Source organism: Balaenoptera musculus, chromosome 7, assembly GCF_009873245.2.
Source record: "Balaenoptera musculus isolate JJ_BM4_2016_0621 chromosome 7, mBalMus1.pri.v3, whole genome shotgun sequence".
NCBI classification, from domain to species: Eukaryota; Metazoa; Chordata; class Mammalia; order Artiodactyla; family Balaenopteridae; genus Balaenoptera; species Balaenoptera musculus.
The window spans coordinates 30,798,890-30,824,286 of NC_045791.1; positions in this window are offsets into that span (position 1 = coordinate 30,798,890).

Sequence of the window (25,397 nt, forward strand, 5' to 3'; positions counted from 1 at the left end):
TACTCCAACATTAAGAGGGCTGTGAGAAGAGAAGAGAAACTTACAAAGGAGACCTAGAAGAAGCTACAAGTGACATCACAAACTTCATATATTTCCCTTAAACCCTTGGCATGAATTCTTCCTTTCAACCTCACTCCCTCTTATCCCTTCCCAGCACCCAAATGCAAATGATGGAAAAGCAACATTTCAAAATCCCCAATATGCAAATTGCATGAGTAAGGGACATCTGGAAAAGGTCATTCTTAATTAAGCCCTACTGGCTAAACCAATCAATTTAGTGTCTGCCAGAACATATAATATGTTTTTTGCCATTATTTTGTCTTCATGTTGATCCTGACTTCTTGACTATCTTTACTTTCTACTTCCCAAACTCCAAAAGGGTGTTTGCTTGTACTAACCTTCACATACATTGTCAGATCCCCTGCAGTCTCTTCATTCATTGCATCTTTCCTTGCCACTAGATTAAACTCCCCTTGAGAATTGAAAGTATACTGTCTACTTCTTATAACCCTATAGTTGATAACAGCAAGAATTTCACTGTATTTACTGAATACATCGGTATGAGTTTATCTTCTTTACATTTCCACATATCTAATTTGTAGAAATTAATTGAATCAAAGGGTAAACTGGCTGCCAAAGACAGGTTGGAATGATGAAAGTAATTGTGTTTCTCTTGCATCAGATTTAAAAACTGAGCTTATATATGAGCCAAATGTTTTCAAACCTGGTTTAAAATGTTTTCATGGGTCTCAGATACCATTAAAATGACTGCAACTGCAGAACTTTTTAATTGGAAGAAAAGGTGTGAGAAAGATTGTAACAGTACTGCCCCTCACCTGCATCCCATCTAATGTGTTCCGAGCCTTCATTATGATGTTCACTCATATAGAGGTTTTTTTGATTTTCACATATTACAGACAAATATAATAGCCATCCCAATGTAACTATTCAGTCTTCATGAAATTAATTGCAATGAGCAAATTTTACCCAGAAAACTTTGGAATTGACTAGAGATTTCTTACTAGATTTTTTTTGGGGGGAGGGCTGGATTCCCCAAGAAACAGACCCCCAAGATCAGGAGGTAAGAATAAGTAATTAATGGGAGAGGTTATCCTGGGTAGAGGGAAATGGACAAATGATCCAGTGAAGGGAAAGAAGCCAATAAATGATGTGTTACCAAGTGGGTTACTGCTATGGCACCTAGCAACCAATCTTACTAGGGAATTCTAGGAGACAGTGAAAAACATGCCTCTAAGATATTCCAGTAGAGGAGAGAGGAAGCTGAGGTATATATCCACCAGCTCCTCCCCCATCATTGGTCAAGGGATGCTTCCAGGGGCACTAACTATCTCACCACCTGCTTTCCCTGTACGTCAGCCAGGCCAAAGAAAACCCTTGGGTGAAGGTAAAGGTACGTGCCATAGGATACTGTTAGCATGTTACTGGAATAGTGAATGCTGAAGGTATGTGAGTGAGGCACAAAGAACATCTGCTACACCAGTCCTAGAATGCTTGTGTTCATGCAACTTCACTTTTTTTAGACAAGGTATCTATTGTTTTGTAACTGTCCTATACCTTTTCTCTCTGGAACTAATGGGGCTGTCAATCAGAGTCTCTTCCTCTTCCATCAAACCCTGGGCCAGTGAGGCAATCAGAGTGACCCAACATGCTGGACAGAGTGATTATTTCAAGGCATAGAACTCAAAAAAGGCCAGTAAGAGTCCTTGAGGATGGATACACATGCTGGTAGAGAAGCTCCCACCTAAGGATACTAGTTAAAAGGGCTAGGTTAACCCAGTGCTGCTTTTGGCCTTACCCCCTGTACTTGGAGACAAACAGCCTAAGAATGAAGCCAACACAGAGGGGAAAAAAAAAAAAAAAGATGGAGAGAGACAGAGCCTTAGTGACACTACCTGTGCATCCCCGATCCAGCTGTGTCTGAACCAAATCCTAACCCTGGAACTTTGAAGTTTCCTGAGACAAAGAATATTCATTCTCTCTCCCTCTCTCAATTTTTTAAGATTTCTTTTTCTTACACAAATTTGAGTTGGCATTCAGTCACATGCATCCATAAATCCTGACTAATATGAATTTTATAAGCACTTGGGCAAATGGATACTGTTGTTAAATACTGTTTCTCTGAGTAATACCCAAGTTACACGCAAGAGTATGAAACAACTGGGGGGGAGCTTAACACAATTTTTGCATCAATCTTTTCTGTACATTTTTATGTATTCAGAAAATATTTACTGGAGGTAGAAACAAAAAGCACTAATGTATATTGACTCTCTAGTAAGATTTAATATTCACATTACATTCACATACTATGTTATATAATCCTCACAGAGACTCAAACCTTGTTTGCCCTGGGTCCCACAGTGAGTAAGTTGCAGGTGGTAAGAACTGAACATAGTTTCCTTGACTTCCCATTTTTTATAGCGCCTTTCTACTGGATACTTATGTTTAAGCCAAGTACTATGGGAAAGGGAGCTATAGTGATGTAAATGAAGACGTTCCTGACTACAAGGTGAATAGAAGGGAACAAACACACTGACAAATATCCTCAAAAGGTATATAATCCACTCAGTGCCATGTCAGTACATGGATGAAGATCTCCAGAAGAGAGGCAAGTGGGAAAGGTTGTGTGAAGGGAGTTCCATGTAAGCAGGATTTCAGTAAGAAGAAATGGGGCAAGGTAGACATTCTAGATAGAGAAGGTAGCACAGAAGCACAGAGACTATTCAAATTACACATTGTATGGTGACTCTCAGAGAACAGATGGCAGAGGTATGAAGTAATATAGTCAGATAGTACTTCCTGAACTTTATTCAGTTGAATAACATCCTTACAATTCTTTTCCACATCCATAGACCATGAGTTGTACTATATTTTAAAGAATACTTTTTGAAATAAATATATATTGCCAAAGTGTTTAAAAGTTAGATTAACCATCACCTAAAACTACCTCTCATGCTGGTTTGGTGGCAAATACAAGGGCTTCAGAAGCAACCTGATCTGGTCTCTATCTGAGCTCTGCCCCTTAATTTTGATCTAGGGTACTGAACCTTTCTGGTGCTTTGTTTCCTCATTTGGAGTGTTGTGAAGTTTAAATGAAATGATGCATGTGGGACTCACAATGAAATGATACATTGTTTATACCACTACTCTTACCCCCATCCCTACCCAGCATGGATGCTTAGGCAGGTGCTTTGTTTTGCTGAGCCACAGAAAAAAAGTGAGAATGCAATGGGAGAAGAGAAGTTTTCTAACTATTAAAAGGAAAGGGTGAGGTAGTGTCTGGGAAAAGAGGAACTTTGGGACAAGAGCAAAGACACTTAGGAGCATTCAGGGGCCTTTTGACTATGTGCATTCCATGTAACTTTACATCTCTCTCTTTGAACAAAGTTCCAATAAAAGCTGTATTATTTATCAATATTTTTAGAGTCAGTTAATAGGGTAAAAAAAACATAAGAATTGACTGAGATTGGCCTAAGAATAAGAACACACAAGAAGAGGCTGCTGGTGGCATTATTGAAGAAGATCAACATGAAAAGGGAAACATGCATTGATAGGAGTAATCAGGATGCATAGGGAGGACAAGATACTTGAAACAAAGAGAAAAGTATGAAATCTATTAGCCCAGGCAATGATAATAGCCTTAGCTATGGATGAGGGAATAGATAAAAATGGGGTGGGGAGAGGGCGAGGTGAGAAAAATGAGAATAACAATTTACTGTCAAGCTTTGTCCAGTTGATTATTTTACTCCAGGCTTAGAGTCAAAAAAGAAAAGAGAAGGAAGAAAAAGAAAAGAATGGTAATGCTTTCATGAGAGTCATGAACAGTATTGACCAAACAATCTAAAAAACTGAGTTTCTGTACCTTTTTTGAGAGCTTATTTTATCTGATGCTTGAAAAGTTGAACCAACCCCATTTTGATTTCCTTTATCTGAACTATTATTGATCCAGATTTCTCATTGGTGATATGGACACGCCTAAGTGGTCAACTGAGAAACAGGAGTGAAAAATAAATAAACTAAGGTACACCAGCTTTTTACTCTTCCAGCCATGTTCATGGCTGGTGATGTAGCCAGTGCTGCTTTTAGGATTATTCTTTGAAAAGTAGTTCAGTTCGAGACAAGTCACTTTGGAATCAGGGCTCCATTTGGCTTTCCTGTATTAATGACCCAGCTATAGTTAATTACAATAATGGAAATCCAGCAAAATGTGTTAACAAAACTTTGGAAAATTGCCCCAAAACCTTGGGGAATAATGAATGCTAAGCTTGACCTGTTGACGTGTAGTGACTCATTATGGATTATGATAAAGTAAGGTGTATCACATTAGACAACAATATGCATAAAGCAAATCTGCTTAAATTATTGTAAGTGATGACTGGACCTAACTAAGCCATCTGATTCATGGGTGTTAAGGGGTGATATAGCCTCCCACACCAGCAGTCATCAAATGCACACTAGTCCTGATGTTGGAACCAGTACCAGTGGGGATTCCCCAGACACATGCTAATCTACAGAGTCAAGGGAGGAAAGTGACTTTCTCAGTCATATCTTTTCAATATTATCAACTGTTTAGTATTTCAGCAGTTTACTAGCTGTTTACTTGCAGAGTTAAGTAGAGAGATTTTTTGTATACTCTGAGCATTTGTAACCATCCATCCAACTTTCAGATTTGAAAATGCTACATTTTTAAACTCTTTTTGCATGCACCTTACAGAGGTCAAAGAACTGGCATTAGTCTGAAGTGTTACCTTGTGTTTTTTGGAAATCAGTTGAATTTAATGAACGAAATGTGTATACACATTTTCTTTGAAGAAAGGACAATGGGAATAAAAGGAAAATATCATATTAATTCAAACTCAGATTCCACTTACTGAAACCCAGGGACTCAAATAAATGCCTATAAGTAATGCATTTCATCAATTAGTGATGATTTCTCCAGTTTCATGGCATAAAAATAGATGCTTATATCATTAAACCAGATCACTGTTATACATAGTGATAACAACAAAGATATGAATTCACAACTAGCTGATAAAGTTTCCAGTGAGATCTGCAAATTTAGTAGGAAAGAAAGGCACACGTGTTGAATGTTTATGATACCCCATACCCTGTGCCATTTCCTTCATCATGTGCTGTTAATCATTGCAATAACACTGTTATAAGGTATTTTATTCCCTTTTTCATAAAAGAGAAAACTGAGGATCAAAAAATTAAATAACTTGTAAAGTTTTCATAGATTGTAGCAAAGCTAGGACTGAAGCTCAAGTCTGCCTCCAAAATTCATATTCATTTCATAATTTTCAGAATAGAATAAGCAAATCTCATAACAAATAAGTAAGATGAGGCAAACTGGGGGCAAAAATAACACAGTAAACAAACAAACAAACACTCCATTACCGAATTCATTTTATATACTTGAAACACCTTCTAAATAATGCATTGTTTCTTCCAACAATGCATTTTAGAACCACTCCATTTTAAATGTGCAATTAGAAATTCAGACTACCAACAAGCAAAGAATGACAGCTTTTGTGTATGTATATGTAGCATACCTGAGGTTTGTGAGATGTCACAGAATGACATAATGCAGTCTAGAACATCTTTGTCTTAATTTTGTTTTTTCAAATGTGAAGCTTAATTTTTCTTAACCTCAGGTTTTATTTGAAGGACAATTAGCCTCTGACAGTGTTCAGCTCCATGCTAAGTAGCATTTATTTTTAATGTCCATTTACAAAGAAGACTACAATCAGAATAATTCTGTGGAGGAAACAAATAACATTTCCCCTTTAGAGAAGGCAAAAAAAAAAAAAAATTCCACGTAGAGTCTGGAAATAGTTATTGTTGTCTCTAACTGCAAGTGTGGTTTATTATGCACTTCAGGAGGACAAATTCTTAAAAGGCATATGCATAACAGGTGAAGCTTTTTAAGTTCATTATTTACTATGGGCTCTTAAAGAAACGCGCAGTTCACGAGGGGTTATTGGAGCCAGTTACAGAATTCCGAAGGAAGCTCTACCAACAGCTTTCTAATTGAATCTCAAAAGACTGTAATTGTGTTCCACTCTGTAGGCAGCCTCCATTCCATGTGGCTACAGTCGGTTGTAGGTAATCAGATTACTCATGGGTTACTGCCTGCAGCCTGCAGGAGAGCGCCAAGAGTAAGAAGGCAACGTGTTGTAGGGTTAATGAAGCTTCATATGGTGCCAATATCACACTGAGCCATTGCCTACAGGGTGAGAAAGGATTATATCCCATGTTAATATGCCATTTGACCCGTGCCAGAGAAGCAGTCTAAATCACTGAATAAGTATGTAAGTCATCACTGAGAAGTGTTTGCCATGCCAGCTCTCATTGCTGTGAAAACAAGTTGTTCCTTAGCCTGTGAATTTTAACTTTGGTGCTCTTTAAAGTACAGTTTCAACATTGGCTCCCAACATCCCTGGAAAGGCCATACAGACATAAGATTCTCTAAACTGGAGCCAAAGCAAGGAAATGCACATGCTTTTCTTCAGTTTGAACTAAACTTCTCTGGAGAATAAGGTCAGTGTAGTGCAATTTCCCGACATCCATCAATGATTTCATTTCTCTAAACTTGCCTCTTACAAAGATGTTTAGGCCCTCATGAGCCTTGGGATTCTCGCTGCTAATTAAATTTTTGGTCAAATGATATCCCAATTTGTGAAGGAGTGACAGGGAAAACAGCAAAAGTTAGTCCAATTTGTACTGTGAAAGCTCAACCTCATAACAATAGGACAATACAATCAACACTCTAAAGTTTCCTTATTTCCACTCTGCTCTTGACATGGTAGGATGAGAACAAAGCAATTCTCAATGGTGTAATTAACACACTGAGAAATAATTCTGTCAGAGAAGTTTGGTTGTGTTCTTAAATTCATAAATATTTAAGATTCAAAACCAACTTCTAACATCAGAAAATTCTGTATGATTTTCTACATATTAACTCATTTAAAAATTATTTTAATTATTTCAGTTTGTAGGTTAGAGAAGCAAAAGATTAATGCAAGTTAAGAAGACTCTGGAGCAGAGATGTAATATTTTGTTAATATTTTCTTCTTGCACGCCCTTTATTTATTGATTAGAATAGGAAATTCATGTAAAGGGTGTAAAGTCCAAAAGATACAAAAGCAAGTACAGCTCCCATTTCTTACTGTAACTGGGTGCTTGTGTATCTTTTCAGAAATATTCCATTAGTACACCCGCATATATCCACCTTTGAATTTAGTATCTATGAGTCTACCTATATATGCCTGTATGCACGTGTATCTGAATGTATATATCTAAATTCAGATTTTTGAGGAGTTTACATTTGTAGGGATTTACATACAATTAGTTTTAAAAAACGAGATATAACTTAAAGGACAAAAACCTTAAATGTACAATTTGATGATATTTTACATAATATACTGTCACGTAACTAGATTATTTCCACAATCTCACGAGGTCCCTTTTGTAGCCTCTAATCAATAGATATCAAAAACTTCATATTTGTAGAATATTGCATGCACATTTTTTGGATCCATATTCTTTCTTTCAACATTATTCCTGTGAAATTTATCTATGCTGTTGTGTGGACAGTAGTTCATTCTTTTTGGAGACTTTAATTTTTAGAGCAGTTTTAGGTTCACAGCAAAATTTAAGGGAAGGTACAGAGGTTTCCCATGTACTTCCTGCCCCCATGCATGCATAGCCTGCCCTATTATCAATATCCCCCACCAGAGGGGTACATTTGTTACAGCTGATGAATCTGCATTGACACATCAATCATTATTACCCAAAGACTATAGTTTACATTAGGGAGTTCACTCATTTTTATCATCTGATATTCCATTGTACCTAAAGTGAGTATCACAATAAAGCAAGTCACAGAAAATTTTTGGCTTTCCAGTGCATATAAAAGTCATGTTTGCACTACACTGTAGTCTGTTAAGTGTATAATAGCATTATATCTAAAAAAACGTACATTCCTTAATTAAAAAATGCTTCATTGCTAAAAAATGCTAACCATCATCTGAGCCTCCAGTGAGTTGTAAGTTCTTTGCTGGTGAAGGGTCTTGCCTCAGTGTTGATGTCTGCACACTGATCAGAGTGGTGATTACTGAAGGTTGGGGTTGGTGTGGCATTTTCTTAAAATAAGACAATGATTCGCAAAAACGTTCCTATAAAAGGGTTTTATCTTCAAGGAATTCATGGAAAAGACTCTGACAAGTACAGGTTGCTGGTAACTGACTATACTGCTGAACTGAATGAATAAGCATTTTCAGAACTCTAATGGAAAACTGATGAATTCATAAAAGTGCTAACAAAAGATCAAGATGAAAAAAATAATAATAATTACATGGGACTGAGTGAACTGATGAGGATGATTATAATTTTTGTGACTTTCTGTTTGAATATAAAAAAAAAATCCCACAAGGACTCAGAGGCAAAAAATGTACAAATCAATTTTCACTGCAAAGTAAAGGAGCTGTTACAGTGGAGGATTGCTGGACTGAATGTCAATATTATGACATAGTATGAGTGTGTTTTGTGTTTGGTAATTGCAATCATTGTTGCTTTTGTTGTGGTCATCCATTTACAATGCTTGGTGTCAGTTTATTTATCTCTTGTAAAAATAAAATACAGTGTGTGTGTGAGAAAAAAAAAAAGAAAAGACAATGAAGTATGCTGCATTGACTGACTCTGCCTTTTCGGAACAATTTCTCTGTAGCATACAATGCTGTTTGACAGCATTTTACCCCATTGTAGGACTCCTTTCAAAATTGGAGTCAGTCCTCTCAAACCCTGCTGCTGCTTTATCAACTAAGTTTATGTAATATTCTAAGTCCTTTTTGTCATTTCAACAATCTTTACAGCATCTTCACCAGGAGTAGATCCCATCTCAAGAAACCACTGTTCTTTGCTCATCCATAAGGAGCAATCCTCCTCTGTAAAGTTTTATCATGAGATTACAGCAATTCAGTCACATCTTCAGGCTCTGCTTCTAATTCTAGCTCTCTTGCTATTTCCACCACATCTGCAATTACTTCCTCCACTGAAGTCTCAAACCCCTCAAAGTCATCCAAGAGGGTCAGAATCAACTTCTTCCAAACTCTTGTTAAAGTTGATATTTTGACCTCTTTTCATGATTCATGAAAGTTCTTAATGGCATCTAGAATGGTGAATCCTTTCCAGAAGATTTTCAATGTACTTTGCCCAGATCCATCAGAGGAATCACTATCTATGACAGCTATAGCCTAACGAAATGTATTTCTTAAATAACAAGACTTGAAAATCAAGATTATTTCTTGACCCATGGGTTGCAGAATGTATGTTGTGTTAGCAGACATGGAAAAACATGAACCTCATTGTACATTTTCATCTCCTAGGTGACCAGGTGCATTGTCAATGAGCAGTAATATGTTGCAAGGAATCCTTTTTTCTGAATAGTAGGTCTCAAACAGTGGGCTTAAAATATTCAGTAAACCATGCCATAAACAGATGTCCTGTCATACAGAGTAGATTCAGCATAATTCTTTTTTTTTTTTTTCTTAATGGCCCTATGATTTTCAGAATGGTAAATGAACACTGGCTTCAAACTTAATGTCACCAGCTGCATTAGCCCCTAACAGAGAATCAGCCTGTCTTTTGCAGCTCTGAAGCCAGGCATTGACTTTTCCTCTCTAGCTATGAAAGTCCTAGATGTCATCTTCCAACAGAAGACTGTTTCATCTACATTGAAAAAATCCAGTGTTTAGTGTAGCCACCTTCATTATCTTAGCTAGATCTTCTGGATAACTTGCTGCAGCTTCTATATCAGTAATTGCTGCTCCACCTTGCCCTTTGATGTTATAGAGACGGCTTCTTTCCTTAAACTTCATGAACCAACCTCTGCTAGCTTCAAACTTTTCTTCTGCAGCTTCTTCACTTCCAGCCTTCATAGAGTTAAAGAGAGTTGGGACCTTGCTCTGAATTAGGCTTCGGCTTAACAGAATGTTGTGGCTTGTTTGATCTTCTACCCAGACCACTAAAAGTTTCTCTATATCAGTAGTGAGGCTGTTTCTCTTTCTTATCATTCATGTGTTCACTGGAGTAGCACTTTTAACTTCAAGAATTTTTACATTGCATTCACAACTTGGCTAATTGTTTGGCACAAGATGCCTACCTTTCAGCTTATCTCAGCTTTTGACATGCCCTCCTCACTAAGCTTAATCATTTCTAGTTTTTGACTTAAATTAAGAGCCATGTGACTCTTCCTTTCACTTGAACACTTAGAGGCCATTGTAGGTTTATTAACTGGCCTAATTTCAATCTTGTTGTGTCTCAGGGACTACGGAGAACTGCGGAGAAACAGAGAAACCAGGAACAGCTGGAAAAAGCGAGAGACCAGGAACAGCTGGTTGGTGGAGCAGTCAGAATACACATAACATTTACTGATTAAGTTCCCTGTCTTACATGGGTGTGGTTCATGACACCCCATAACGATAACAATAGATCGACATTAAAGGTCACTGATGACCATAACAAATAATAATGAAATAGTCTGAAATATTGTTAGAATTACCAAAATGTGACACAGAGACACAAAGTGAACAAATGCTGTTGGAAAAAAGATGCTGATAAACTTGCTCATGCAGGGTTGCCCTAAACCTTCTATTTGTGAAAAACACAGTATCTGTGAATCGCAATAAAGTGAAGCGTGATAAAATGAAGTATGCCTATATGCCTATCCTAAAATTAATTAGGCATTTGGTTGTTTCCAAACTAGGGCTATGATGAATAAGACTATGAACATTATTTTACGTTTCTTGTTAGACATTAACACTCACTTCTATTGGTTAATATCCAAGATTGAAATTATTGGGTCATAGGGTATATATATGTATGTTTAGCTTTAGGAGATACCCCTAGTTTTCCAAAGTAATTATAACAATAAATATCAAATTAGCATTGTATAAGGGTTCCAATTGTCCCACATTCTTGTCAAGACTTGGTACAGTCAGTTCTTTAATTTTAGCTGTCTCAATGGGTCACTACTCGTTGGTAGTTTTAATGTGCATTTCTCTAATAATAATACTGTGAAACCTTTTAATGTTGATTGATAATTTAAGTATCTTCTTTTGTGCAGTGCCTACTTAAATATCTGCCCATAAAAAATGAGTTGCCTGGGATATTGGGATTGACATATATACACTAATATGTATAAAATAGGTAACTAATAAGAACCTGCTGTATAAAAATAAATAAAATAAAATTCAAAAAAAATGAGTTGCCTGTGTTTTTTTCTTATTTATTTTTAGAAAAACATTATATATTCTAAGGCCATAGTAAAGTACATGTGTGGCACATATATTCACCCATTCTGTAGCTTTCCTTTAACTCTCTTAATGTTGTCCTTTGACAAATAAAGCTTAGTAATTTCTTTTTACAAATTTATTTTGGTATAATAATCTATATATCTAAAATGTTCAATTTGATAGGCTTTGACATGTGTTAACAATTATGAAGCCGTTACTACAATGTAGATAACAAACATATCCATCACCCCCAAAAGTTTCCTCATACTCATGTAATCTATCCTTCCCTCCCTTCACCCACATCCACAGGCAGACACTGATGTGCTTTCTCTCATTATAGATTAGTTTGCAATTTCTAGAATTTTATATACATGGAATTATAGACTATGTACTCTTTCATGTTTGGCTTCTTTCACTTAACACAGTTACTTTAAGATTCTTCCATGATACTACATGTAACAATATTTCCTTTCTTTTTATTTCTGAGCAGTATTCCACAGTATTCTGTAATTTGTTTAGCCATTCACCTGTTGATGGACATTTGGGTTATTTCCAGTATTGATTATTATAAATAAGGGTGCTATAAACAATTATAAACAAGTCTTTGTGTGGATATAAACTCATATTTAACATGGGTAAATACCTTAGAGTAGAATGGCTGGGTTGTATGGTAGGTGTAATTTTTCATTAAAAAAATAACCAACTGTCAATATGTTTTTTCAAAGTGTTTATACCGTTTTATATTCCAAGATTTTTTATTTTATGAGATTTCTAGTGGCACAATGGTGCCAACACTTAACATGATCAGTCTTTTTATAATTTTAGCCATTCTAATGGGTATTAAGGAATATCTCAGTGGGACTTAATTTGCACTCCCTAATTTCAACTGGTGTTGAACATATTTTCATGTGCTCATTTGCCATATGTGTATTTTCTTTTGGTGAAATGTCTATTCAACTATTTTGTCAATTTTCATTTGGGCTATTTGTTGTCTTATAAGAATTCTTTGCAAATTCTACATACAAGTCCTTTGTCAGATATACGATTTGTAAGTATTTTATCCTAAGTCAGCTGCCTGCTCTTTCATTTTCTTAGAAAATGGCTTTAGAAGAACAAAAGTTTTACTCTTGTTAAAGGGCAATTTATTGATTTTATTCTTTAATAGTCCATGCTTTTAGTGTTTTATTTAAGAAATCTTTGCCAAATCCAAGATTTCTAAATTATTCTCCAATGTTTTCTTCTAGAAATTTTATAAACTTAGCTCTTAGATTTACGTATATGATCCATTTCAAGCTAAGTATATGATACTCCTTTGAAGTAATGGTCAAGGTTTTGCCTGTTTGTTTGGCTATTCCTACAAGTCTTGCAGTTTATTGAAAATAACAATAATTTCCCCAATGAAATTGCTTTGGCATCTCTATAAAAAAATCAATTGACTGTATACGTGTGTTTATTTTGGACATCCCATTCAGTTCCAATAATCCATACTTGGTCACTGTAGCTTTATAAGCCTTCAAATCGGATATTTCATGTTTTCTGACTTTGTTCTTCTTTTTCCAAGTCCTTTTGGCTATTTTAGGTCTTTTGTACTTCTATATAAATTTTAGAATCAGTTTGATGATTTCTACAAAAAAGAGCCTTATTTGATTTTGTTTTGGATTACATTGAATCTACAGAAATTGTCAGGATAACAATACTGACTTTTCATCACTGAACAAAGGTGTATCTCTATACTAACTTAGGTCATCTTTAATTCTCTCAGAAACATTTTGTAATTCTTAGTGTAGAGATATTTTACATCTTTTGCCAAATTTATACCTAAGTATTTCATATTCTTGATGCTACTATCACTGGTATTGTTTATTTCAATTTCTGATTGCTTGTCAACGGTATAAAGAAAACGAATTGATTTTTCCGCAATAGTCTAGTATTCTATAACTCTGCTAACCTTATTCATTTACTAGCATTTTAGGCACATTCCATTAGATTTCATTCATAGACTATTATGTCATTTGAGAATAAAGTCTGCTTTACTACCTCCTTTTCGATCTGGATGTCTTTTATTTCTTTTTCTTGCCTTATTATACCAGAGAAAACCTCCAGCACAGTATTGAACAGAAGTGGCGAGAGTGGACAGGCTTGCCTTGTTCTTGATCTTAGGAGGAAAACATTGTTTTCAACACTAATAATGATGTTAGTGTAGATTTTTCATAGATGTTCTTTATCAGGTTGAGGAGGTTCCTTACTATTCCTACTTTTCTGATATATTTTTTAAATGAATGGATGTTGGATATTCATTAATGCTTTTCTGCAACTATTTAGATGATCATCTGTTTTATTTTTTTCCTTTTTAGTCTGTTAATGTGGTAAAGTACATAGATTGATTTTTCAAACATTAAACCATTCATGGGATAAATCATATTTGGTTATGATATATTATCCTTTGTATGTATTGTGGGATCTGACTGGCTAAAATTCTGTTAAGAATTTATTCATCTATGCCAATGAGGGATATTGGTCTGAAGTTTTCTTCTCGTTAGGTCTTCTCTTTTTTGTTGTTTGTCGGTTTGTTTGTTTTTATCAAGATAATGCTGAATTCATAAAATAGTTGGGAAGAATTTCTTCTTCAATTTTCTGAAAGTGTTTGCATAGAATTGGTATTATTTCTTTATTAAATATTCAGTATTATTCACTAGTGAAGTAATCTAGGTTTGGATTATTATTTACGAAAATATTTTTACCTAAAAATTTATTTATTTTAATAGGTATAGAGCTATTCAGATTTCCTATTTCTTTTTGAGTGAGCTTTGGTAATATGTGTCCTTCAAGATACACATCCATTTCATCTAAGTTACTTAATTTATGAGCATAAATTTCTTTATAATATTTTCTTATATTTTAAATTTCTGTAGGATGTGTAGAGGCTATCATTTTCTTATCTGTGATACTGGCAATTTTTGTCTTTTCTCTTTTTTTCCTGATCAGTGTGGCTAGGGGCTTATCAATTTTTTGATCCTTAGCTTGTGATATTATTGTTTTTAATCTTTTGTTTTTGTCTGTTTTCTATTTTACTGATTTCTGCTCTTCTTAAAATTTCCTTTCTTATGTTTACTTTGGGTTTAATTGTTCTTTTTTTCTAGCTTCTATGGTACAAGCTTAGGTCTCCGAGTTAAGACCATTCTTTTCTTCTAACATAGGCATTTAGTGCTATAAAATTTTCCTCAAAGTACTATTTTATCTACATCCCACAAATTTTGATATGTCATGTTTTCACTTTCATTCAGTTTAAAATAGTTTCTAATTTCCTCTAGATTTTTCTCTATTTCAGGGTTTTATTTAGAAGTGTGATATTTAGTTTCCAAATCCTTAGGGGATTTTTCAGATATTCTTTTGTTGATTTTAGAATTTAATTCCATTGGGATCAGAGAGTACCCTTCGTACTAGTTAAATTTTTTTAACATATACTGACACTTGTTTTATGGCCCAGAACATGGCATACCTATCTTTAAAAAATTTTGTCTGCACTTCGAAAAAATGTATATTCTGATGCTGTTGAATGGGGTGTTCTATAAATGTTACTAGATCAGGTTGATTGATAGTGCTGTTCATGTTTTCAACATCTTTATTAATTTTCTGTCTATATATTCCATCAGACATTGAGAGAGATTTTTAAATTTTCAACTAATTGCAGACTTGTCTATTTTGCTTTGCAGTTCTATCAGATTTTCTTTACTTATTTTGAAACTCTGTTATATACATACTCTATTAGGATTTTTATGTACTCTTGATAAATTGACCAATTTATCATTATTAAATGGCCTTTCTTATCTCTAGCAATATTCTTTTCCCTGAAACATATTATGTCTGATATTAACATAACTATTCCAATTTTATTTTCATTAGTGGTAGCACTGTATATCAATTTTTTTAGACCAAGGATCAACAAACTTTTTCTGTAGAGGGCTAATAATAAATATTTTTGGCTATTTCTTTTTCTTTTTTTTTTTAACATTTTTATTGGAGTATAATTGCTTTACAATGGTGTGTTACTTTCTGCTGTATAACAATTTTTGCCTATTTCTGCTTCTCTGGTTTCATTGACACTCTAAGATGCCTGTATGGAAAATGCATTTGCCAGTAGTTCTTTTGTTGGGTACATTGTGTGTTGTGTGTGTGTGTGTGTGTGTGTGTGTGTGAGTGTGTGCATGCACATGCGCTAAAGAAATTGACTGTCTACCTCTCACACACTGAAAATACAGCATAAGACAGATGCTCTTGTATAGGGAGGGAAAAAAGGAAAGAAAGGGAAAGAAAAATGGAAGATATACAGTAGTCACTGGTCTATTTTAATTCTGGAATCCAGACAAGGACATATTCCCAGTTCCTTGATTAGGGTTTAGTCCTGTTGTCTGACAATAATTCTCCATGGCTCTTGGTCCTTCCCTTTGAATTGTCTTTCCTTTTGCCTAAATGTAACACATGACTACAGCTGAATGTTCTTCTCTGCCTGCTTCCTTCCCATAAAAATTTGGGCGTACCAAGACCACTTTTCATTTCATAGTGTTGCTTTCCCTTTTAGTCCAAGCTGGCAGTGTTTCTGTTAATACAATTATCTTAAATTTTTAATGGATTTTCAATGAATCTTTTAGGGTTCAGTTCATTAAACAAAGAAAGCCCACTCACATAAAGTGTCTTAAGGTAAACTCTTCTCTACCTTCACTTCCCTGTCAAGTTTCTGTAGGATAATGCCCTAAAAATTATTAGAAGCCAGAATTTTTAATTGAGAGGATATGTGAAGCATGCTCTTAAGATTCTCAGATGGCCTTTTTGTCTGTCAAGGTATATGACGCACCACCTTAAATACTTTTGAAGTCTTAGAAACTGCTTTAAAGTCATTTTTTAGGCCATGTTTTCCTAACAGTGCCCTGGATTTGATCTTTGCCTGAAAGCTATTTCCTAATTTGAGAATAGTTTACCATCTGGAGAGGTTGGGAATGAGAAACTGTTTTATTTTTGAACCCAAGTCCTGGATTCTTTATATTTAACAGCTTTTTTTAAAGCTCTTATTTCTTTAGTTCTTCTCTCATTTCATTACAAGCAGCTGAAGAAATCAGGTTGAATCTTCAACACTGTGCTTGGAAATTTCCTTAGGCAGATCATCCAGTTCATTAGGTATATTTATTTTCCACATTTCAATAACTGACAGCACTGCTAAACGTCTCACAACTACATTACAAGGGTCTCCTTTCCTCCAGCTTTTAATAACGCTTTACTCATGTGTGTTTAAGTTCTCACGGACAAAGTCCTCAAGACCCTATAAACTTTGCTAAAAAACTTCAGCCTCTTCTAGCTACTGTCCACATCTCAAAGTCAATGCCCCACATTTTAAGTTTGGCTATGGCAGCCCCCAATGTGGCAATAAACTATTTTCTTGTTATCTCTGGTGGTAAAACAAACCATCTCAAACTTGGCATCATATGAAAGCAACAGTAATTTACTAGTATTATCTCCCAGAGTTCTGAGGGTCAACTGGTCTCAGCTAGTCAGTTCTCACTGGGGGTTTCTCATGAGATTGCAGTCAGATGGTGCCTGGGGCTGCAGCCATCTCAAAAGCTTCCTCACATTTTGGTGGTTAATGCTGGTTGCTGCCTGGGACCTCAGCTAGGAGCTTTATCTATGATACCTCTCCATGTGGCCAGCACTTTCTTCCTCACAGTATGGTGTCAGAGTCCCAAGGGCAAATGTCCCAGCAGAGAGTCAGGCTGAAGTAGCACTGCTTTTAGGACCCAGTCTCAGAATTCATGAAGCATCACTTCTGCTGCATTCTACTTCCAGACAAAGGAAAAGAAACCAGACTCCACCTCTTGATGAGAGTGGTATCAAATACTTTGGAGACATGTTTTTATTTTTTTATTATATTCATTTTTTTGGATAATAAAATAAAAATTTTTAATTTTATTTTATTTCAATTACTTTAAATTTAAAAACTAATGCTCCATCCAGTTATTAGAAAACTTTTCAGTATGTTTGGAAAAAATGGGGTCTGTGAATATTCTTTTTCAACTATAAATTTTATGAAATCAAAAGTACAGATCAAGGATTTCCCATGAAAATTTAGCATTCAAATTGAGATGTTCTATAAGTGTGAAATACTCAGTTTTGAAGACAGCACAAAATGAGTGAGAACGTAAAGCTTTTCATTAATATTTTCTATTTGATTACATACTGAAATGATAATATTTTGGATATATAGGGTTAAATAAAATATAGGTATAGCGTGTTTTATTTTGCTTCATTTTATTGTGCTTTGCAGATATTGCATGTTTTACAAATTGAAGGTTTGTGGCAACCCTGCACTCAGCAAGTCTATCAGCACAATTTTCCAATAGCATTTGTTCACTTTGGGTCTCTGTGTCACATTTTGGTAATTCTTTTTTTTTTTATTTTAACATCTTTATTGGAGTATAATTGCTTTACAATGGTGTGTTAGTTTCTGCTTTATAACAAAGTGAATCAGCTATATGTATACATATATCCCCATATCCCCTCCCACTTGCAACTCCCTCCCACCCTCCCTATCCCACCCCTCTAGGTGGTCATAGAGCACCAAGCTGATCTCCCTGTGCAATGCAGCTGCTTCCCACTAGCTATCTATTTTACATTTGGTAGTGTATATATGTCCATGACACTCTCTCACTTCGTCCCAGCTTACTCTTCCCCCTCCCCATGTCTTCAAGTCCATTCTCTACATCTGTGTCTTTATTCCTGTCCTGGCCCTACGTTTGTCTGAACTTTTTTTTTTTCTTTTTAGATTCTATATATATGTGTTAGCGTACGGTATTTGTTTTTCTCTTTCTGACTTACTTCACTCTGTATGACAGACTCTAGGTCCATCCACCTCACTACAAATAACTCAATTTCATTTCTTTTTATGGCTGAGTAATATTCCATTGTATATATGTGCCACAACTTCTTTATCCATTCATCTGTCGATGGACACTTAGGTTGCTTCCATGTCCTGACTACTGTAAATAGAGCTGCAATGAACATTTTGGTACATGACTCTTTTTGAATTATGGTTTTCTCAGGGTATATGCCCAGTAGTGGGATTGCTGGGTCATATGGTAATTCTATTTTTAATTTTTGAAGGAACCTCCATACTGTTCTTCATAGTGGCTGTATCAATTTACATTCCCACCAACAGTGCAAGAGGGTTCTCTTTTCTCCACACCCTCTCCAGCATTTACTGTTTGTAGATTTTTTGATGATGGCCACTCTGACCAGTGTGAGGTGATACCTAATTGTGCTTTTGATTTGCATTTCTCTAATGATTAGTGATGTTGAGCATCCTTTCATGTGTTTGTTGGCAATCTGTATATCTTCTTTAGAGAAATGTCTATTTAGGTCTTCTGCCCATTTTTGGATTGGGTTTTTTGTTTTTTTGATATTGAGCTTCATGAGCTGCCTGTATATTTTGGAGATTAATCCTTTGTCAGTTGCTTCATTTGCAAATATTTTCTCTCATTCTGAGGGTTGTCTTTTCGTCTTGTTTATGGTTTCCTTTGCTGTGCAAAAGCTTTGAAGTTTCATTAGGTCCCATTTGCTTATTTTTGTTTTTATTTCCCTTTCTCTAGGAGGTGGGTCAAAAAGGATCTTGCTGTGATTTATGTCATAGAGTGTTCTACCTATGTTTTCCTCTAAGAGTTTTATAGTGTCTGGCCTTACATTTAGGTCTTTAATCCATTTGGAGTTTATTTTTGTATACAGGGTTAAGGAGTGTTCTAATTTCATTCTTTTACATGTAGCTGTCCAGTTTTCCCAGCACCACTTATTGAAGAGGCTGTCTTTTCTCCATTGTATATTCTTGCCTCCTTTATCAAAGATAAGGTGACCACGTACATGGGTTTATCTCTGGGCTTTCTATCCTGTTCCATTGATTTATATTTCTGTTTTTGTGCCAGTACCATACCATCTTGATTGCTGTAGGTTTGTAGTATAGTCTGAAGTCAGGGAACCTGATTCCTCCAGCTCTGATTTTCTTTCTCAAGATTGCTTTGGCTATTCAGGGTCTTTTGTGTTTCCATACAAATTGCGAATTTTTTTGTTCTAGTTCTGTGAAAAATGCCATTGGTAGTTTGATAGGGATTGCACTGGATCTGTAGATTGCTTTCAGTAGTAGAGTCATTTTCACAATGTTGATGCTTCCAATCCAAGAGCATGATATATCTTTCCATCAGTTTGTATCATCTTTAATTTCTTTCATCACTGTCTTATAGTTTTCTGCATACAGGTCTTTTGTCTCCTTAGGTAGGTTTATTTGTCTCCTAGGTATTTTATTCTTTTTGTTGCAATGGTAAATGGGAGTGTTTTCTTAATTTCTCTTTCAGATTTTTCATCATTAGTGCATAGGAATGCAAGAGATTTCTGTGCATTAATTTTGTATCCTGCTACTTTACCAAATTCATTGATTAGCTCTAGTACTTTTCTGGTAGCATCTTTAGGATTCTCTATGTATAGTATCATGTCATCTGCAAACAGTGACAGTTTTACTTCTTCTTTTCCAATTTGTATTCCTTTTATTTTTTTTTCTTCTCTGAGTGCTGTGGCTAAAACTTCCAAAACTATGTTGAATAATAGCAGTGAGAGTGGGCAGCCTTGTCTTGTTCCTGATCTTAGAGGAAATGGCTTCAGTTTTTCACCATTGTGAATGATGTTGGCTGTGGGTTTGTCATATATGGCCTTTATTATCTTGAGGTAGGCTCCCTCTATACCTACTTTCTGGAGAGTTTTTATCATAAATTGGTGTTGAATTTCGTCAAAAGCTTTTTCTGCACCTATTGAGATTATCATATGGTTTTTATCCTTTAATTTGTTAATATGGTATTTCACATTGATTGATTTGCATATATTGAAGAATGGAGACATGTTTTTAAACCTCTACAGTACCTTTCTCTTTAATGACTGTATGCATGTATCATACTTAATAATGCTACATTTAAAATTTTTATACATTTTACTAAAGTTGAAAAAAAAGAGGATAAAGAGGAGAACTGGAATGTTCTCTCTTAAATATCTTAGGAAGATTTTTTCAGTAGAGTATAAGTAAAATACCAAGGGAGTGTGTCAACATTCACACAACCGCAATAGAACACTAATTAGGACATGGAATGTCACTGACCTAGTAATGTGAAAACACAAGAAAATGTCAGTTCATATCACTGTATATGAAAAAGATCCAAACAGGGTGATGATGTTTTATGAAACTGCAGAGACAAGGAAAAGGGTTATCACTTGTTTCTGTGCCATGCTTACTATAGCAAGTCACATATTATTCTTAAGACATTTAAGAAAGATGTAAGAAAATGTATGTTATATTTGCATGGCTTCAGGGAGGAAACCAAGGTGTGGGAATTATGGAGAGATTAGTTTGGGCTCCAAATAGCTGCTTTATGTTGAAGTGGATTTTCCATCATTGAAAGTCACTTCAACATAAAGTATTTATGCAGAATATAGAGAAAGCTATTGAGAGAGGTTCCTTTATCACGGACACTTTATTTGTAATTCAGAGATTCCATGGTAATATGGTTATATAAGGATAAAGAGAAAAGTTAAGGAATTATACATGTTTATGACAAAAAGTTTGTCCTTTTTTTTCTACACAGACTGTCTTCAAAATATGTCTGACTGAGATTCAGGAGAGTCTGGGAAATCCTACTGTTCGCCCACATGGGACCTTAATTATGTTAGTTACAAAGTGACATAAGAAGGACTTTTATGCAAAGTCACAGAAACTAACAGAATTAACTCTGACCAACTGAGAAAAGAGGTAAACAATGACAGAAATGTCAGTGATTTCAATTAACTGCTTTACCAGTACCCTAACATACATTTCTATCAGGAATATAGCCAGGAAATAGTTGGGAGAAATGCTCCTACTGAATACAGTCTGGAATAGTAGAGCATCTTTTATGCTAATAAATTGATGTGGCAGTTTTAAATACTACGATTGAAAAAAGGTAGCATTTTGAAATTAAGCTCATCTTCCTTAATGTTAGAACCTGGTTTTTTTGGGCTATTACCTGTTTATTCAATACAAATTTACTGAGTACCTAGGGAATACAAAGATGAGTGAAACTTTGTCCCTGTCCTTACAGAAACTAGAGGAGAACATGAAAAGCAAAATATTTACATTGACAACAAACTATGATACAATAGAAAAGTAGTAACCACTACCTGCCATAGTTGAGTAACTGTATCTCACTGTAATACAAGTTATAATGTGACATTATGATACTTCCAAATTTTATAATAGAGTGTTGTTTTGTATATACTTCAAATCCTAATGGGTATTTTCTTTAACTAAAAATCAGGCACCACAGTCCAAAAAATGTGTCAGAGGTGTAAGAGCATCTGGAAAATGTAGTTTAGATGCTCAAAAAATGAAATTTTTAGGATAGTTTGTTGGCTTAGCAGAAAATGAGAATGACTATTTGAAAATGGGAACAATTTTTTGAAATTGGGATGAAATGATCCAGAAAATCTAGTATGCTATGGTACCAATAACCGACAAAAATATACAGTAGAGTATTTCAGAGAAGACATTCATATTCAAGTTAAAACACCATTCGTTGAATGTCCAAAAGCTACTAGGAGTCATACTACACACTTTCTGTTGCATTATATATAAATTAGCATTCATAATAACAGTGTGGGGTAGGTATTGTCATAAATGGAACCAGGAATTTGGAAAAAAGAGAAGTCAGATTACTTCTGAGGACTAACTTTTGAAATTATTTTAGAGTAAAAATAGGCAGGATCATGCAAAAAAGAAGAAATAGATTCCTGGCCTTGGAGATAAGGCTGCAACTTGAATAAATGCTTTATCATAGCTAAACAAGAAAAAGTCAAATGTAAAGAGAATGAGTGGCTACTGAATATGGAAATTGAAGATTCACATGGTATATTGGCAGATTTCATTGTTTCTGGGAGAGGATAACCAAAACCTTAGCTGCAGCTTAGTCCTCCTGTCAAAGCCATTTTTAATACAAAGATGACCACAAAGGATTGTGGCCAGTGTATCTGCAACATTCCTGTCCCAATAATAAAATTATCACTATTTTGAGATGGATACATTAGGCCGTCTTAGAGTTATGCCATTAAATTTTCACATCATCCAATTCCCCTTATTTCAGTCTCAAGATCCTTAGGCAATTTTCTCATTAAGACTTAATTCTCTTTATAAGGCTTGACCTTTCAAAGAGAGAATGGACTACCAGTGTTCCTGTTCCTGTGAAAGTTTTTTCTCATTATGAGTCAATTCACCACCATTCCTTATTTACAAATACATAGGGTTTGGTTGATGTAAGTACTGTTCTGAGAGATGAAGTCTTTCTCCCTATGTCAAAAAATCAGGCTACTGAGCCTCATACACCCAACCCTCACTGTGGTGCATTTACTGGCTTGTCCCTGGGGAGGCACATAACCCAACGTCTTATGATACAATAGTACTCAGGTATAAGCATGCATTGTCTTGTAGCCATCATTATTCCCATTTTACAGATGAGGAACTGAGGTTTGGAGAGATTACACTCCTTTTGAGAGTCACATAGTTAAGTAGAAGCAGAAGATCCGAGAGTAGTTTCTCCAAAAACAGTCCAGGACTTCTTCCAATTACCTAAGGAGTCTCACAAATGCTTCAAGCAAAAGTCCTAAATTTGCTAGAACCCATTACCTTTATTAGTAATTGACAGTTCAACTTAACGCTCATAATTGCAGAAAAAATGAAGGATATTAGTCCTTTCCCCCAGCTCCTCATCAAAAAAAAAAAATATTCCACAAGTGATGATAGAAGTAAGTCATAGAGGGATGAATGTGGAAAGTATATTATATAGTTACTGAGATAATTTTAAAGGCTCTAGGTATGCCTTTTGCTTCTAGGATACAGTTTCTATTAAAAAATAAATACACTTACAAAAGGATAACTTTATAAGCTACTGTCACCTAAAGCTAATATGAAATACTAATGATACCACCACCAAGTACTGTAACACTACAACCACCTTCCTTCTTTTGCTACTGCCACTTGTTTTCAGCTGAAAGTGGGATGTGCGCTTGCAAGAAAGGAACGCATGTCGAGGACAGGTGCAGTATACAAGTTCCATTTGTATAATTCTGGTGGAGACTGGTATTATTTACATATTTTAAAATTCTATATGGTCTCTGCTATTCACAGAATGAAGCTGGCATACTCCAAGATAGCGATTGTGAGAGAGGAGTGTCACAAAGTTTCACGGTAACATCATCATACTGAAGCAAACAGTACAATAGATAATCTCAAATTTTTCAAAAGATTCAATGAACAAGCACTCCATCCCTCAAGCCTTCTAGTCAACTGAAATGTTGCTATTTGGAAGTACTGTAATTTTGTAGTACAGTCTCTATCTTTGAGTTAAAAATTTTCACGGCCTTAGCCCTTTTATTACACATCCAAATTAGCAGCTGGATTTACAAACCTGTCGCTAAATTCCCAAATTATTCCCTTGTAACCCAGTTCATAATTTAGTGCTATTTTCCATCACACCTTCAGGAAAACTGAGGGGATGGAGGAGCTTCTAAGATGCACCAATTTCATGCTTTAAAATAAAGATACATGTGGACCTATTTCTTTTTTTTTTCCCTGTGAAATACCTACTTGGGATGGATTAGATTATGACCTTTAAAAACCAGGAAAGGAACAGCTACTTAAGGGAATGAATATTTGTAATTAAGAACTATGCAAATTAGCTGCTCTGAGTGGGACTAAGTAGCTATAGTTATCAAATGAAAGTACCAATGAATGATAAAGCACATCAGGTTCTTAACACATGTTTCTAAGCCTTATTTTTTGCTCAGTTTCCTCCTCCTTCAATATAATAAGGTATGAACCAAGAATTGGTGAGTTAGAGAATGAAGCCGAATAGCACGGGGGAAAGTAGGCAAAGGAGGGGAATGGTACCTCATTTCCTATTTCTTAAGAAGCCAAAGCTGAGAAGAATTAGATTAAATTTAGATTAGTTAATCTAGACAGGGGGACATTTTAGAGGCAACCTGTGGCATTACAGTGCAATAATTAAGGGTATGATTAAAAGCAGCAGCTTTGGAGCCAGACTGAGTTCAAATTCTTGCTTTACTACATTAGCTCTGTAATCACAGGAAAGTTATTTAACCTCTCTGATCCTCAGTTTTCTAAATATGAAAATTAAGCTAAGAATAGGCCCCACATAAATTTGTAAGAATTAACTTTAATAATGTATACAAAATACCTAGCAGATTGCAAGTAGATGACAATTATAGTTATTGCATTATCATTATTAATTCTCCTCCTGCTTGAAGAGGTCCATAAAGGATCCAGGAGGCAATGTACTTTATTTTTTAATACCTTAAGCTCTTATTCTGGCCTGGGTTTCACTCAATCCCATATAAAAATAAATTTCCCCAAGAAACTTAAGAAGAGAATTTTTGGCTACAACTAAATTGAAAATATTCTGTATTTTTAAAAATGTTTTTTATTAAGACTAACTCAGCCTTCATTTCAGATTTTTTTGGCTCATTTTCTCTTATACTTCCTTCAGGAAAAATACAAGACAGGGATCATGGTAATTTAAAACAAGGTCCACATAGAAATGGATAAATCATGGGAGGATTCAATTGAGAAAAAAAATCCAGGCTTGCCAGGTGCAACCCAGGAAGAGTAGCTTTCACAATGCTCCTACCTCTTGTGGAGTCCCAGGCCAAGCTAGGGTTTAAATCCCACATTGGAAGACTCAAGCCTCGCTATCCTTTCAGCACCATGTGTCCGTGAGGGTATTTTAAATGTAAGCAGCAGGAGAGCTGTTATACTAACTGATGTCATCCAAATAAAACTTCAGCTATCCGCATCATTGACACCAGCTGTTTCTATTAAGGAAAAATGTATTATCATTTTCTTGTAAGGATTCTTGCATGAACTCATGAATCTGATATGTCAATTTTGTCTCTACTCAATCTAGCTGATCCTAATCATGGCATCAGAAAATACAACAACAAAAAATATATGGAGTCAGTCCT